This window comes from Ursus americanus, chromosome 3 (assembly GCF_024610735.1).
Source record: "Ursus americanus isolate L20-20 chromosome 3, mUrsAme1.1.p, whole genome shotgun sequence".
NCBI classification, from domain to species: domain Eukaryota; kingdom Metazoa; phylum Chordata; class Mammalia; order Carnivora; family Ursidae; genus Ursus; species Ursus americanus.
In genome coordinates, this window is record NC_142129.1 from 53,547,141 (window position 1) to 53,561,768 (window position 14,628).

General features: G+C 37.9%; 1 protein-coding gene and 1 pseudogene across 4 annotated transcripts in view; one reads left to right on the forward strand and one right to left on the reverse strand.

Moving 5' to 3' along the window:
* The window catches only part of MACC1 (MET transcriptional regulator MACC1), a 311,257-nt gene that overhangs the window by 155,463 nt on the left and 141,166 nt on the right, over window positions 1-14,628 (forward strand). The window contains exon 1 of one of the 4 annotated variants that reach the window (XM_045793077.2): window positions 11,365-12,598. The exons of the other annotated variants lie outside the window; for them this stretch is intronic. The gene's annotated coding sequence lies outside the window, so the exon portion shown is untranslated. Of the gene's footprint in view, window positions 1-11,364; window positions 12,599-14,628 lie in introns of those variants that run through there. 4 annotated transcript variants of the gene reach the window in all.
* On the reverse strand, window positions 1,144-1,262 carry LOC123789708 (U2 spliceosomal RNA; annotated as a pseudogene).

Below are 14,628 nucleotides of genomic sequence, written 5' to 3' on the forward strand. Positions count from 1 at the left end.
ATACTGATCTTTTTGTTTATCTGGATTTACATAAGGAAAGTTTTCTTTCTCAGGCAATCTTAAAGTCCTGCTCAGCTGGGAAAGGAAAGATGGAGGATGATTATAGGGAGGGATCACTCTATCACCTGATGGGTCATTTTTCAGTCAAAAGGCCTGCATTTTCATTTTCCTGAAACAATCCCATGATAGAAATAGCAGAGATGTTTCTGACGTTTGTGTGAGACAATAGTCATATTCTCTACAGTTCTTAATTATTCAAAACTAGCATGACTCACTGTATGTACAGAGTGATCTGTCAATTCCTTCATGCCCTCCTCCCCAAAGATGTAGAAAGATTTTTTGGAAATAACTTTCAAATCTAGTCTTTCTTTGATACTCTCACAATCTCAATGATGTTGGAAAAGTTGGCCCAAAAAGAGAACAATAGGCAAATCAATATCAGCAGCATGAATATAAAAGGAAATTGTGTGGTGACACCACAAACTGTCCTCCTAAGGCTGTTAAATTGGCCAGAAACATTCTTTTATATTATGTGGTTTACCTTTTGGATATACAAGCAAATGTTATCCAAATGAGTCCCAGAGCTCTTTCATATTTCAGAACTTTTACTTTCATCTACCCACCAGTGAATATGAAAGGGACTTTTCTCTGTTTAATTTCTTCTTTGGAATCCTCAAGCATTTCCCTAAAGTGTTTTTGATCCCCAAATACTTTTTTGAAAATCATTTTTTCCCTTTTACTAAATGGTTTCTTTTAACCACTTATATAAAATATGTATTTAAAAATATGCAGTGTTATGGTTTACAGTGTTGGAACATTCATGATTCCAGAAAGGTTATATTAACTGTCATCATGTTAAAGTGGATCAATACTGAATTAAGGGCACAGAAAGCCAGTGTCTAACCTGGTTCATCTACTATGAAGATTCACTTAAATACTTTGAGTCTCAGTCTATTGCAGTGCCTGATACATTGTTGTGAGTTATATGAAAAAAATAATGTTGTATGAATTTGCAAAATAAAGGTAGTCTTTGGTGTTGTATGGAATTGTTGGATCACTATATTGTATGCCTGAAACTAATAAAACACTGTATGTTAACTAACTGAAATTAAAATAAAAACTTAAAAAAAAAATAAAAAACCAGAAAGGTAGTCTTAGTCCTGAAAAACTCTAAGGAACCTTTCAATGTTAAGAATCTCTTTTTAGACTCTACCCTTAGCATCTTTCTACACTTGATCTTAGCCAAAAGGCCGAGAAGCGATACCCTTAGCATCTTTCTAATAACTTTTATCATACCTGTGAGTGACCTGGGCAACATTTAAATCATGTTCAGTAGGACCTTTCCTAGATAATTAGCAAAATATTATTCTTCTGCAAAGATGAGTGGAATAGGAGCAATCTATTTAATAAATTTAATATCTATAAATTTGTATATAAATATAAATATTTTATAGGTATAGATAACATATGCAAATAATATTTTTATAATAACAGTAAAATTCACTGATTAGGTGTCTCCAAGAAGTTAGCGCTGTAAAGTGCTAAGGGAAATTCAGAATAATTTAATTATATAGAGTAATTAATGTGAATAATATCCCTTATTTTAGTCTCAAACAAATTTGATATTTTGTCTTTCTTCCATATATTGAAATTATTTTACCCATGTTCATTTTAAGATGTCTTATAGATGACACATGGGCCTTAAACATAGATTTGAATCTTAAAAATGTAAAATTTCTGTTGCTTAGTCCATTATTGAAGAATTGATTACTCAATTTCAAATGTAAATTATACCCTTTAAGTGAAAAGAAACATTATTTAAACAGCATTTAAACATTTAGCATTTAAAGCATTTAAAATTCTACTAAAGGAACTTTAGTAACTTTTAAGAGTTAATATATGTCTAAACTGGGATAAGTTATTTCCTTCTTACTGGCAGCATCAGTCCCTAGGATGACACCAAAAATTATCGCCTTGGAATTTAGGGTGACACATTGCTTTAATCACTTGTGTGTGGGGCTGGTTAATTTCATTTCCCAGAAATACAGTGAAATATGCAGGCCGGTATTTATTTAATATGGCTTCCATGACTTTAAACTCTGTCTTTGGAAATTCATAAATTCCTTTTCAAATGGAAAGGGGGAAATCACTGTAACTGTGTTCCAGTTAATTATTCTTTTTTAGCAGTGGCCATCTGGATATGTGTCTAGTCTCTACCCTAAGTATCATGTTAGGGGAATGTCCATGACATATAATTTGGAAAAGATGAGCAACTGTGCCTCTTTTGTTAGTGAGGTTATCACTAATAATCTCATAAACAAGTACATTTTTGCAAAAACCTCATCTAATAAAAAAAAAAAAAAACTTCTTCTTTATAAATTTCCCTAGTGTTAAGAACCTCATTTCCTCTCCATTTTGGGGACAATTTTAAAGAAAGATATAAATCTTGTTTCCACTAAAATCTAGTACACAAAAGGAATATAAAATTTACCATTCAGTCATACATTCATACTATGGTTAGCAAACATCTACTGTATCCCAGACACCATGCTCGCTGGGAAAATAATGGTGAAGAAACAGACACAGGCCCTGGCTTCATGAAGTTTATTTATGAACAATAAACATAACGCCTACCTGAGCAAGAAGGAGACATCTGTTAACAATGAACCTGAGGTTTGGGGTTGTTTTTCAGTGCAGTATAATCTAAACCATTGTGACTAATGTAAGTGTTAAAATCTGCTGAGAGATCAAGAAAGATAAAGGCTGAAAAAAATCCATTGATTTTAGAAAAAATGGCCATAAGGAGAGCTTGATGGGAGCAGGAGTCAGATTAGAAAGGACTGAGGACTGAGAAGAAGGTAAGAAAACTGACAGCAAGTATATATAGAGAGATTCTGCCTAAAGCTTATCAATGATGAGGAGGAAAAATTATCACAGTTGCTCAACAACGGTGTAAAAGTTTGCTGTTTGTGTGAAGTGGGGGAGACTTAAAAGATGTGTGAGTAAGAAAGGATCCTGATGAGAGAAAGAGGTAAAATATGAAAGAAAATATAAAAGGAAATAAGAGATAATTGACACTGAGTGTTTAAAAATGCAGAAGAGGTATGCCTTGAGAACTATTAACAGAGTTAGGCGAAGTTTAACAAATGTTCTTGGTTCCATATGAAGAGAATCATTTATTGGAGGAAAAAAATGTAACTCTAAGTAAATAATTAAATAACTAAATAATCAATCCAAAATGACTGAATAAGAGACAATGAAACCATTATTTTATTTGGCTTACTTCATTCTTCTGTTTTGGTCTCAATGCCATCTGCAAAAGAGACAAAATCTTACTTCATCCTCTACATTATGAGACTTCTGTGTATTTAGAACTAATTCAAAGCAAAACTCTAAGTAATCAACTTTTAATTTGGCTCTTCCATTAATTAGGCTCTTTCGTGTTGCAAGAAATACAGTGAGGTTGTGTTGAAAGGCTAGAGAACAGTGAAGGGGTACAGGAAGTCACGGTGATATTTGTATGATGAGGAAGAACCCAAACATACTTTGTAGTACAACTCTTAGTATACATCCACATCTATGAAGGCATAGATTTGTGTCTGTTTTCTTCACTGCAATATCCCTAGCTCCCTGGCACATAGTAGACACTCAGTAAGTATTTGTTGAATGTAGGAATGACGAACAGCTCATCTTGCCTTGCCCTTCTAAATGAGTGTCTCATACTTCCAATCTCTGTGATTCTGCCATTCATCTGACTAACCTTTCTTTTACTCTGCCTCTTTCTGTTTCTCCTGTCACTGTCAATCACCAACCCTCCACCCTGCTGCTCTCTACTCCCACAGTCTCTCCATATTACTCAAGCTTTTGACTACTTTGTGGTTTCTATTTTCCATCTTGTCAAGGTGTTTATCTTGGTTTTGCAACACTCCAGAACCTGCAAGTCTATTTTGAAGTTTTTCATTTGCATTCCATAAGAGAGATGATTTAATTGGTTCGTTAGTTGCTATTCAATATATATTAAAAAAAAAAAAAAACCTAATTGGGCATAGCTCTCATGCTAGAGTACCTCATAAGACCACTATTTAGCTCTGTTGTTTTCAAATTTGCCTGCAGGAAGCAAATTTTCTATTTGACCCAATAATCAAGCATACACACAGACACATGCACACACACACACACACACACACACACACACACACACACACACTGAAATGGACACATTATGAAACAATACCGACACTTTTTACTAGTTTAATGCACTCAGATCTATTTTTTACTAGTTTATTTTATTCTATTCACTCCATGCCATTTATTCTGTTCAATTCTGTTCTGTTTCATTTCCATATACTCTATTTCACTCTAAAATGTTGGAGAATTGATTCATAACCCACAAACAAGTCAAACATACAATTTGAAAAACTGAGGTTTAGCTTACATATGGACAACTTTGTTTTGGACATCAATTTTCAAACCAGTCATCTATGGTCAGTCAGGGCAGTAGAATCATATGTTAAAAGGCATGAAAAACTCTGTCTGTGGCTAGATCCTTCCATGAGAAGGGAGAGATACTCCTTTTCCAGGTGGGTAGGAAGGGCACTTTGTATGGTTTCTCTGATACAGGCAAACTCCTACTTTCCAATTTAATGCTGCCTTTTTTCTTCCTACACTCTGCCCATTTCATAAACCAACCCCTACTAAAATGTTGGTTGATGAATCCTTGCAGTGGGAATTCCTTTAAGGTATATTTCCATTTTAATATGGTCTTTTTTTTTAAGATTTTATTTATTTATTTATTTATTTATTTGAGAGGGAGAGAGAGAGAGAGCAAGAGTGTAAGAGCAGAGGGAGGGAGAAGCAGACTCCCCACTGAGCAGGGAGCCTGACATGGGGCTCCATACCAGGAGGCTGGGATAATGACCTGAGCCAAAGGCAGACGCTTAACTGACTGAGCCACCCAGACATCCCTTTTTAAATATGATCTTATTTAATTAATTTAATTTAATTGTTAAGAGTAAATCATTTTTAGAACTGAATCATGGGTCTCTCAAAATTAAATAACAAGTGACAGCCCAGAAACAGGTGATGTTTGGGGGACCCAGGGCCTTTCTTTATGCCTCTTCAATTATGTATCTTCTCTTAAAGTTGGTTCTGTGTACAAATAAAAATATTTTCTCTCAACTTCAATGGGAAGTCTGTACAGGGCCCAACTCTAACCTTAGACTACTATATAGAGAATTTCCTGAGGTGGTAATCTGGTATGATGGCCTGAGTAATGGTCCCTCCAAGACGTCCACATCCTAATTCCTGAGAACTGTGAATATGTTACCTAACATGGTAGGAATGACTGAGTAGATGTGACTAAGGTCTGTACTTTGAGATTGGGGGGTGGGGGGGATATCCTGGGCTTCCCAGGTGATCTCAGTATAATCAATGAGTCCTTTGCAGAGATGCTTTCCCAGCTTCTGAGAGAGAGAGTGAGAGAAACAGAGAGTCAGATTATGACAGAGAAAGGCAGAGAGATGGACAGACAGAGACACAGAGAAAGTGAGACAGAGAGAAATGGAGAAAAGGGTGATGAAGGGATTAGAAAGATGTCACTTGAGAAGATTCAACCTGTTGTTGCTGGCTTTGAAGATGGAGGAAGGGGATCTAAGCTAAGAAGTGTGGATAGCTTCTGGAAGTTGAAAGAGGCAAGGAAATGGATTCACCCCCAGAGTTTCTAGAAAAGGATGTACTCTTACTCACACCTTGGTTTTTGCCTAGCGAGATTCATGTCAGCCTCCTGACTTTCAGAACTATAAGATAGTAAATTTGTGTGGTGTAAGCCACTAAATTTGTGGCGCTTTGTTATGGTGGCAATCAAAAACAAATACACTTGAAATGACCTTGTTAGCACCAACAGAATGTATGGAAATATAAGCAGCCAACCTCATATAGGCTCTGACATCCCAGATGGGAATCCTTACAGGATAATGGGTAAGTGACCTAAGACATTCCTCCTTTTGTATGTCAGAGAACACTGGATTTTTGTACCTTGTAGATAAACCTGTGTCTCTATGGAATCCAATCTCCTTACCCCAAGTTAGAGAATAGAGACTGTGGTTTAATACTTATTAGGAACGTGCAAAAGAAGAGGCAGTATTCCCAGGATATGAAATATACTGCTACTTTATTACAGAGCTTCAAACTGACAGAAAAATTGAACTATTCCTGAAAAATTCCATGATGGTGTCCACAGTACATAGCAGTATGTGGATGGATGTTAACATTAAAAATGTTTTGTGTCTTCTTTGTGCAAAACTTAAAAATGTTCAAGAAACATATATAGTGAAGCATATTATACAAACCATATTAGCAGATGAATTTGGAATATTTCATCTTGGCTTCTCGATTGTGAGATTTATAGAATACAATTAAAAGTTGATATTCCATTCTCAAATAACTTACCATCTGGTATACCAAGGACTCAGAGTAGACTCTTTTTTTCTCCCTAAAGTACACATGCACGCACACACACACACACACACACACACACACACACACACGGATACCTATTAAGTGAATGCACAAAATCACTATTTCAATCAAAATTCTACACATTGTTAGGATTTAGTGACAAATATACATATAAATACTTTGGAAATTTTCTGGAAAATTATGTAAGTTTCAGGGAAGTCGATGTAAAAACAGTTGAAGATTTTAACAAAGAGTGATGTTGGAATAAAAGTGACAATTGCACCAATAAAAACACAAAAGAGTCAACAAATGAACAACTCTTTAGGTTATGGTTAAGAGGCAAGGAATCCATAGACATTCCAGAAAAAGCTGCACAGAGGGTCCTCTGTTGTTGATTAGTAGCAAACGGGCAGCATGGAAACATCTTATGATCATGAGAGCAGTTGGCACATGTTTTCTTGTGTGTTATCCTGAAAGCAGTGAATGAAAGAAAACAGTGATGAACTTCTCAACTTTTACAGCTCGGTGGGTGTCAATTTATGGATGATTCATCTTATGGTTGAATAAGGAGCCAGAAAGATGTAATGAAGGAAAATATGAAATTGTAAGAACAATTTGGCTCCCTTTCTTAATCTAGGGAAATAAGATCAATCTGACCTAAATTAACTTTGGCGGTAACATTTTACCAAGATTTGAGCTATTCACTGAAATTAACTGGTAAATGCACAGTTATTAACTGTTTTTGGAAAGTTACAGTGTGGTCATGACTCAGGGACAAAGTGACCCAGAAAACGGATGTCACAGGCAGCTCAGGGGTCTGAGAGTCAATACATACTGAAAGACGACAGAGAAAAAACTCCAGGGGGAACTTTCTTCTAAGCTTCAAATGTGGCCTTTCTCTCCAAGATAACCTCATACTGGGAAAAATCTGAGCATCTGGGGAATATGGCTGTTTCCTATCACTTTTTCTGGTATATTTGTCCTACAGAGACCAAACATGAGTGACATTTAACATAGGTCATTGAAGGATACCAAGAAAATCCCCTTTTGATTATTAAGTAACACCCTTTTTTTTGTGTTTGATTTCCCCCTCTGGATGCAGGAAATCACTAGCTATGCTCTCTTACTAGATATAGAGAGGGGATAAAGCCTAAATTCCAAATCAGCTGGAGAAAAAAATTACCTCTGCGTTAGTAAGCAACTGACAGCTTCCATGTAGTCAGAGAAATTTAAAGTTAGAAGGAACTATAAGCAAGGTTTCCTTATTTTACTGGTCAGTTTAATTTAGGTCAGCAAATATGTACCATGGCCAGGCACTGTGGAGTTTTTGGTATTTAGATATTAAATAAGATCCAGTCTTTGATCTGATGGAGTCTGAGAACAGTAGGGTAGGCAGAGGTATTCTCTGTGTCATTGAAGAAAGAACTGTGTTAGGTGTATGTATCACTTAGAGTTTTTACCTCCAAGCAATAGCAAATGAGTTTGGCTGATATAAATGGAAAAGCAACACACCAAACTCCCATCCCATAACTTCTGGGGCGGGGGCTGGTGAATCAGACATACAGCTTGTAAAGCCAGAGCAGCAGCCAAAACAATGCCCCTGGGTAAATTCATTGTTTTTGCTATCCTTAGAAACCACAGTTTGCAGGATCAACACCAAGAATCCTGCACCCTGCTTTCCATTACTATTACAGCCACATTCAGAGTGGGACATTGTTTACACTGCTGCCTCTGTTCACCTTGAGAGCAGATTCTTCCCTATCCCTACTTCTTTGTGTCGCCAGTTCCTAATTCCTGCTCCCAGATGCTGTGTCTGATTAGGTATTCTGAGTATTCTGCTCTTATCTACCAGGCTGGCTGGGTCAATGAGTCACTGCCATTTCAGCTTCCATGTCAATTGTCACCATTAGAGCGTGGATGGAGTGAAGCAGATTTTAAATTCAGTTTAGTACAACACAGTCTTTAGTTTAAGCAATCTTTTGGGTAACTCCTATTTTATTTTCAGTTTCTTCTTGTCCTTATTTTCGGATTTCTCTTCATGATGGTACTTGAGTGTATGGTAGGAGGAGAGACATAACATTATGGTGTGGAGAAAAGAAAGGGGCCTGAAGTACATGTGATGCTATCTGGGTCTCTCTTTTTTTTTTAACAATAATTTTTTGTTTTGTTATATTAGTCACCATACAGTACATCCCCAGTTTTTGATGCAATGTTTCATGATTCATTATTTGCATATAACACCCAGGGCACCATGCAATATGTGCCCTCCTTACTACCCATCACTGGCCTATCCCAATCCCCCACCCTCCTCCCCTCTGAAGCCCTCAGTTTGTTTCCCAGAGTCCATAGTCTCTCGTGGTTCATTCCCCCTCTGTTTACCCCCCCCTTCATTCTTCCCTTCCTTCTCCTACCGATCTCCCTGCTATTTCTTATGTTCCATAAATGAGTGAAACCATATGACAATTGTCTTTCTCTGCTTGACTTATTTCACTTAGCATAATCTCCTCCAGTCCCGTCCACGTTGCTGCAAATGTTGGGTAATCGTCCTTTCTGATGGCTGAGTAATATTCCATTGTATATATGGATGCTATCTGGGTCTTGTCTAGTCGCCTGCTGTGGAGTTGTCTGGTTTGATTCTGGTGCTTGACCAATGGACCTTTTGGAACATTGTACAAATATGACAAACATCAATGGATGATTTTTACCATTTTTCTGTAGTCACAAAGGCACAGTGTAGCTTCTTTGCCTAACCCCTGGTTTCTGCATGTCCACTGGCTGTCTTGGCACCTTCATATTCCCATGCTTAGAGCTGCTTAGCTCTCCCAACTGGGCAAAGCATACAGTGGTGTAAGCTGTGTGACTGAACATGGAGGCTCTACTTCCAGGACATTTGACTCTTCAGTACCTACCAATATGTTTCTACTGAAGCCTGCATTAGAGTTCTGCTCCATCTTTGGCTTGCTTTTTCCCACACACTGGGATCAATAAGGTTGGCTTTCCATACCCTTTTTCTATCCATCAGGAAATAACATTTGTCCACATTCTACTTATTCTTTAGGTGCAATAAATATTATGGCTGCAAGTGATCATGATTGGGGGTAAATGAAAACACCTTGTATTAGCATGAAAAAAATATTAACCCAGTCAGACATCTGCATAAATCAGTACAAGAAACATGTAAGGGAAAAAGTAGGTGCGGAGAGGTCAGAAAAAAGTTTTTTAAGGAAATGACACCGAGGTATATTTGAGCATGAACTCTGTGCCCAACTTTAGATACTTTAGATTTTGTTCCCATTGGCAGGCTAAGGGGCTAACAGTCTTTATGACATGATAGAGGAGAATTAGGAGGACTTTCCAGACAACAGTCACCTTCACCAGCCTGCCCTTATGTCTGATGGTCCATAGAAATATCATTGTATGTCAGCAGGATCTAGAAGCTTCACTTCCTCCACAGTGGCTGACAGCCGGAAGACAGTAGTGTGTGGGGACCAAGAGAATCCCACAGAAGCACAGGTTTAAGGAACTAACCGGGTGCTGAGAGACTTCTCTCCCTTGGATGAAGGAGATTAGTGATTAGGAATTATTTAAAGTAGTCCAAAGTTCAGAATTGTATCTTGAGAGCCAGGAGATGAGATTATAGGGGAAGTGAGCCAGAGATGCTGGAGCTGGTGATCAAAAATCATAGATGAAGGCAGGGCCGACTCTCCAAGATGCAGTCATGGGGCTGAGGGCCAATCTTTGGGAAGCTATTAGGAAAGCCGAATGCATGACAGGAAGCAGAGCTGTGATACAGTGCTGATCCATGAGAGCCTTCATTTCAGGCACTGTCAGGAGTTAAACTGATGGATTTATCACTTTACTTTCTGCAAATAAAGGTTGTGGAAGCCACACCGGATTAGACCACAGGGGGGACTCTGATAACAGTACTCTTTACATGAATTGAGAGAGTTCTTTAAAAGCAAATGTTTATTTTCTGGGACAGATAGAAATGGTATTGGTATTGGGGCGTCTGGGTGGCTCAGTCAGTTAAACATCTGACTCTTGATTTTGGCTCAGGTCGTGGTCTCAGGGTAGTGAGATCGAGCCCGCCATGGTCTCCACACTCAGCAGAGAGTCTGCTTGAGATTCTTTCCCTCTGTCTCCCCTCCCCCACCCACTGTTTGCGCATGTGCACTCTCTTTCTCTCTCTCTCTCCCTCTCTCTCTCAAATAAATAAATCTTTAAAAAATGATATTGTTATTAACATCCAGCTTAGAGTTGATATCTCATTATTTCATTCACTGATTATTTATCTGAGTTAGTGAAATAGGAATAAAATAAAGTGTTGCCTTCGTACTGGAAAGTAAGATTGCCTGTACACACACACACACACACACACACACACACACACAAAGGAAACAAGATATAAAAAGTGTTATGAGAAGGCTAGAAAAAATATTATGCAATTTATTAGGAGGGAGAGAATAATTGACTGGTGGTAGCTGCTTGGAGAAGAGTGTTTTTTCAATGAGCTTTGAAAGAAGGAAAGATCTGAACATTTAAAGGTAGGCAAAGAATATTTTAGGGAGAAAGAAACAGCATGGAGAACAAAATCTGTAGGGTCTGAGGAAACGGAGAGCCATTTGTTCTGGAAGGAATATAAATGACCTAAGGCAAGTTAGGTTCTAGTCAGGACCTATGACAAAGGAAGATAGAAGAGCCCAATTTGGATTGTGGGACCACCCAAGGGGAAACTTCAACAGAACTCTGGGTGGGGTTAAGCAGCATGGGCACATAAAGCCCCAGGGTTCCTTAGGGAGGTAGCATGTAGAAAGGGTAGAGAGAAAGTGCAGAAAAGGGAAAAGAAATGTATCCTTTGTCACTATTCTGCCATCTGCTTATTATTTTTTAAGAGAGGGAGAGGGGTACGGGCAGAGAGAGAGGGAGAGAGAGAATCTCAAGCAGGGTCCATGCTGGGTGTGGGGCTCAATCTCACGACCTGAAATCATGACCTGAACCCAAATCAAGAGTTAGACTCCTAACCAACTGAACCATCCAGGTACCTCACCATCTGCTTATTTTAGGTGGATCTTTCCATTATGTTTTGGGGCCCAGGCCAAGCCAGGGCTTGTCTATATCCATTTTCTGGGTTGTGTTTAACAGGAAATGAAAGGCTAGAAAAAGATTCTGTGTGAGCAAATGGAGGAAACACATTCCTCAGCTTTTTTTTTTTTTTAACATTCTCTTTTCCCTGGGTTGCAAAGAAGTGAAGCAATTATTGCACCTTTCATTTTATCCAAGTTTTAAAATCCATTTTTCTTTTTTTCCCTTCAGTTTTCTTGTTCTTGAATTTTGAGCAATCAGAAACAATGCTGGAATATTAAGAAGGAAAACACAAAATCAGAAAATGGAAGGAAATATCAAAAAGGGGTTCCATTTTGCTCACATTTTTAAAAGCACATATTGAAAAATCCAGGGCATTTTTGTCAGATGAAAGGCCAAAGATCTCCACTGTGTCTATCACACCTCTGACTGACAATCACAGTGCTGATGTAGGAGAACTAGAGATGTAAGGGCTCACCAGGGACGCTCTCATTCACCTGCTCCACCAGGCAGTGAGGCATCCTCAGCTCTGACTCACTGGAAGAGAATCTGGTGGGGCAGGTTCCACCTCTGCATGAGGATTTGTTTGCCTGAGGAGTGTTTAGTCCTTGCCTACACGTAGGGAGCCTTCTCATTCCTTGGCAAACATCAAATCCCTTTTGTTTCCTTTTATAGAAATAGGTCTGTATTTACAAATTATTCATACCTATTCCCACCTGATCTGATTGTTTGATTGCTTTGCTTTCCTGTTTTGCTTTTCCATTTATAAACCCTTTTTTCCTGGGGTGAAACTGTAGCCATCCACCCTCTTCTCCTGGTTTCAGGTGAGGAGTCTGAATTGTGGGTATTGTAGTTCTTTTGCCTTTTAGGGTTTCTGGTTGGGCAACGTTGGAGTCACACTGGGAGGACTTCTAGTCCCAGGTGGCTCGATAAGCAGCAGTTTAGGCACCACACACAGAGGGAGACACGTTTGAAGAGAGTCCTGGGTTTTGGTAGAGTGACTTCCATTCACTAAAATGGTGTTCCTGAACTGAAGAGGCTGGGGCTCATTTCCACAACTGTAAGTGTTGTTTTTAAAAAATTAATATTTTTCACTATTGTTATATGGTACACACTAGGAAACTGTAACTTCCAGAAGAATTGAACAAGCTAAATGCTTCTTCCAACCTAAGCCCTGCTTGGAGAGAAAAAAGGGAAGGTAACTGATATTCTGTGATTTTGTGGGACATGGTTTAGAATGAACTTTGAGACAGAGACTAGAATGATACCTTGAGAAATGGTTTAGAATAAGGTAATTTATTAAAAGAGGAAGAAGATATGTAGCATTCAAAGTCAAATTAGAAACACACACACAGACACACACACACACACACACCACACACACCCAACTCTGGCTTGCTTCATGTACGTGGATGGTTGAAATCCTCTGAAAATTTTAAGTATTTCAAAAGAGAGCCAAGTATGTTGAACACTGTGGGCATTAAAGTCAGGTAAAGTTGGATTTGGTGGCTGCACTGCTTATCAGATATGTGACCTTTGGTAAGATGTTTCACCTTGTCAAGCCTCAGTTTCCTCATTTGTAAAGTTGGTATGATATCTACCTCACTGGATTAATAGGATGAAATTTGCGTTGTACTAAATAGATGATTAGACAATAACTGATGGAGGATAAGCAGGGCTTTTTCCTAATTTTCAACTAAGCTTCAAAAGCAGATTGAAGAAACTGTTTAAAGTGATAAAGTGATTCCACTTATGTGAGGTATTGAGAGTAGTCAAATTTATAGAAATAGAAAGCAGAATGGTGGTTGCCAGGGGTTGGGGAAGGGGAAAATAGGAAAAGTTTAATGGGTATAGAGTTTTGGTTTTGCAGTTTGAAAATGTTCTGATGATTGGTTGCACACGATGTAAATATACTTAACACTACTTAACTGTACACTTACAAATGGTCAAGTTGATAAATTTCACATTAAATGTTTTTCACCACAATTTTTAAAAAATAGATCAAAGAACATGTGGTGAAAATTCTGGTGCCTCCAATTTGTTAATGCATCCCTCATTCTTGAAAAATTTTTAAGTCCATTTTCAGAGGATTGAGATTGGATCACCTATGTTAGTTTCTGGTTTTTACATACCAATAATTAATAGTGATGATGATGCCTTTCTGGTATGTTCTTAAAAGTTGTCTCTACCTTAGTGGTCATCTTTTAATAGTCTCCTTAATTATGTGATTATCTCTAATTCATAATAGTAATATTCAATATTATTTTATGGGTATTGTACAGAATCTAGGAATTAAGAAGTCATAATTATTAGTTACATCTCAGTTGCATTATTTATTCAGGTTTTCTCACCTTCCTTTTAGCTTATTTATAAACAGATTATTTTTATGTGTCTGTGTCTTAGAAATAACAGACTGTCAAGACAGGATCTGTTAAATGCCACTTTATCTTAAAATGTATTAGCTAAAATTTTGTTTGTCATTGTTGAACTTTGGGGAAATCCTTTCTTGAAAGACCATATGTATTCCTAGCTGTCTATTAAGACTATCTCCTATGGTATTTGGTGATAACTAAAGGTGATAGCAACAAGTATTTGTGACAAGTGTGCAAGGTTTTGCATGTGATATACCACATGAATTCAAATCCTCTCAGGAGCTATGTCAGCAAATCCAGGGTAACATCAGAATGAAAATAGAGGAGAAGGAAAACTGCAGAAGCACTTGGCAAATACTGCCTATCAGAGCAGCACTGTTTTTGCCATTGAATGCCATTTCTGGCCTACTTTCTCTAGGAAGTGTCGTTTATTTATTTAACAACTACTTCTAGCAATCCTGCAGTGTTCTCCCACTGGGCAGGGCCTTGGAGTTAAAGAGTGACTGAGGCTTAGTCCTTGAGGGGATCCTGATCTACTATAAGAGAAATGTATTCATAAATAGCTAAAGGGAGGAAGTGCTAATCCATTAATCATGCCTCCCGTTCGTGGCATCACTGTTCATTAATTCCCACTCCTTAGAAGGTGTGATGTTTAGTATCGGGGGATAAAAGGAACTCCATAAATCTTTGCTTGAACTGTAATTATTGGAGATTAGAA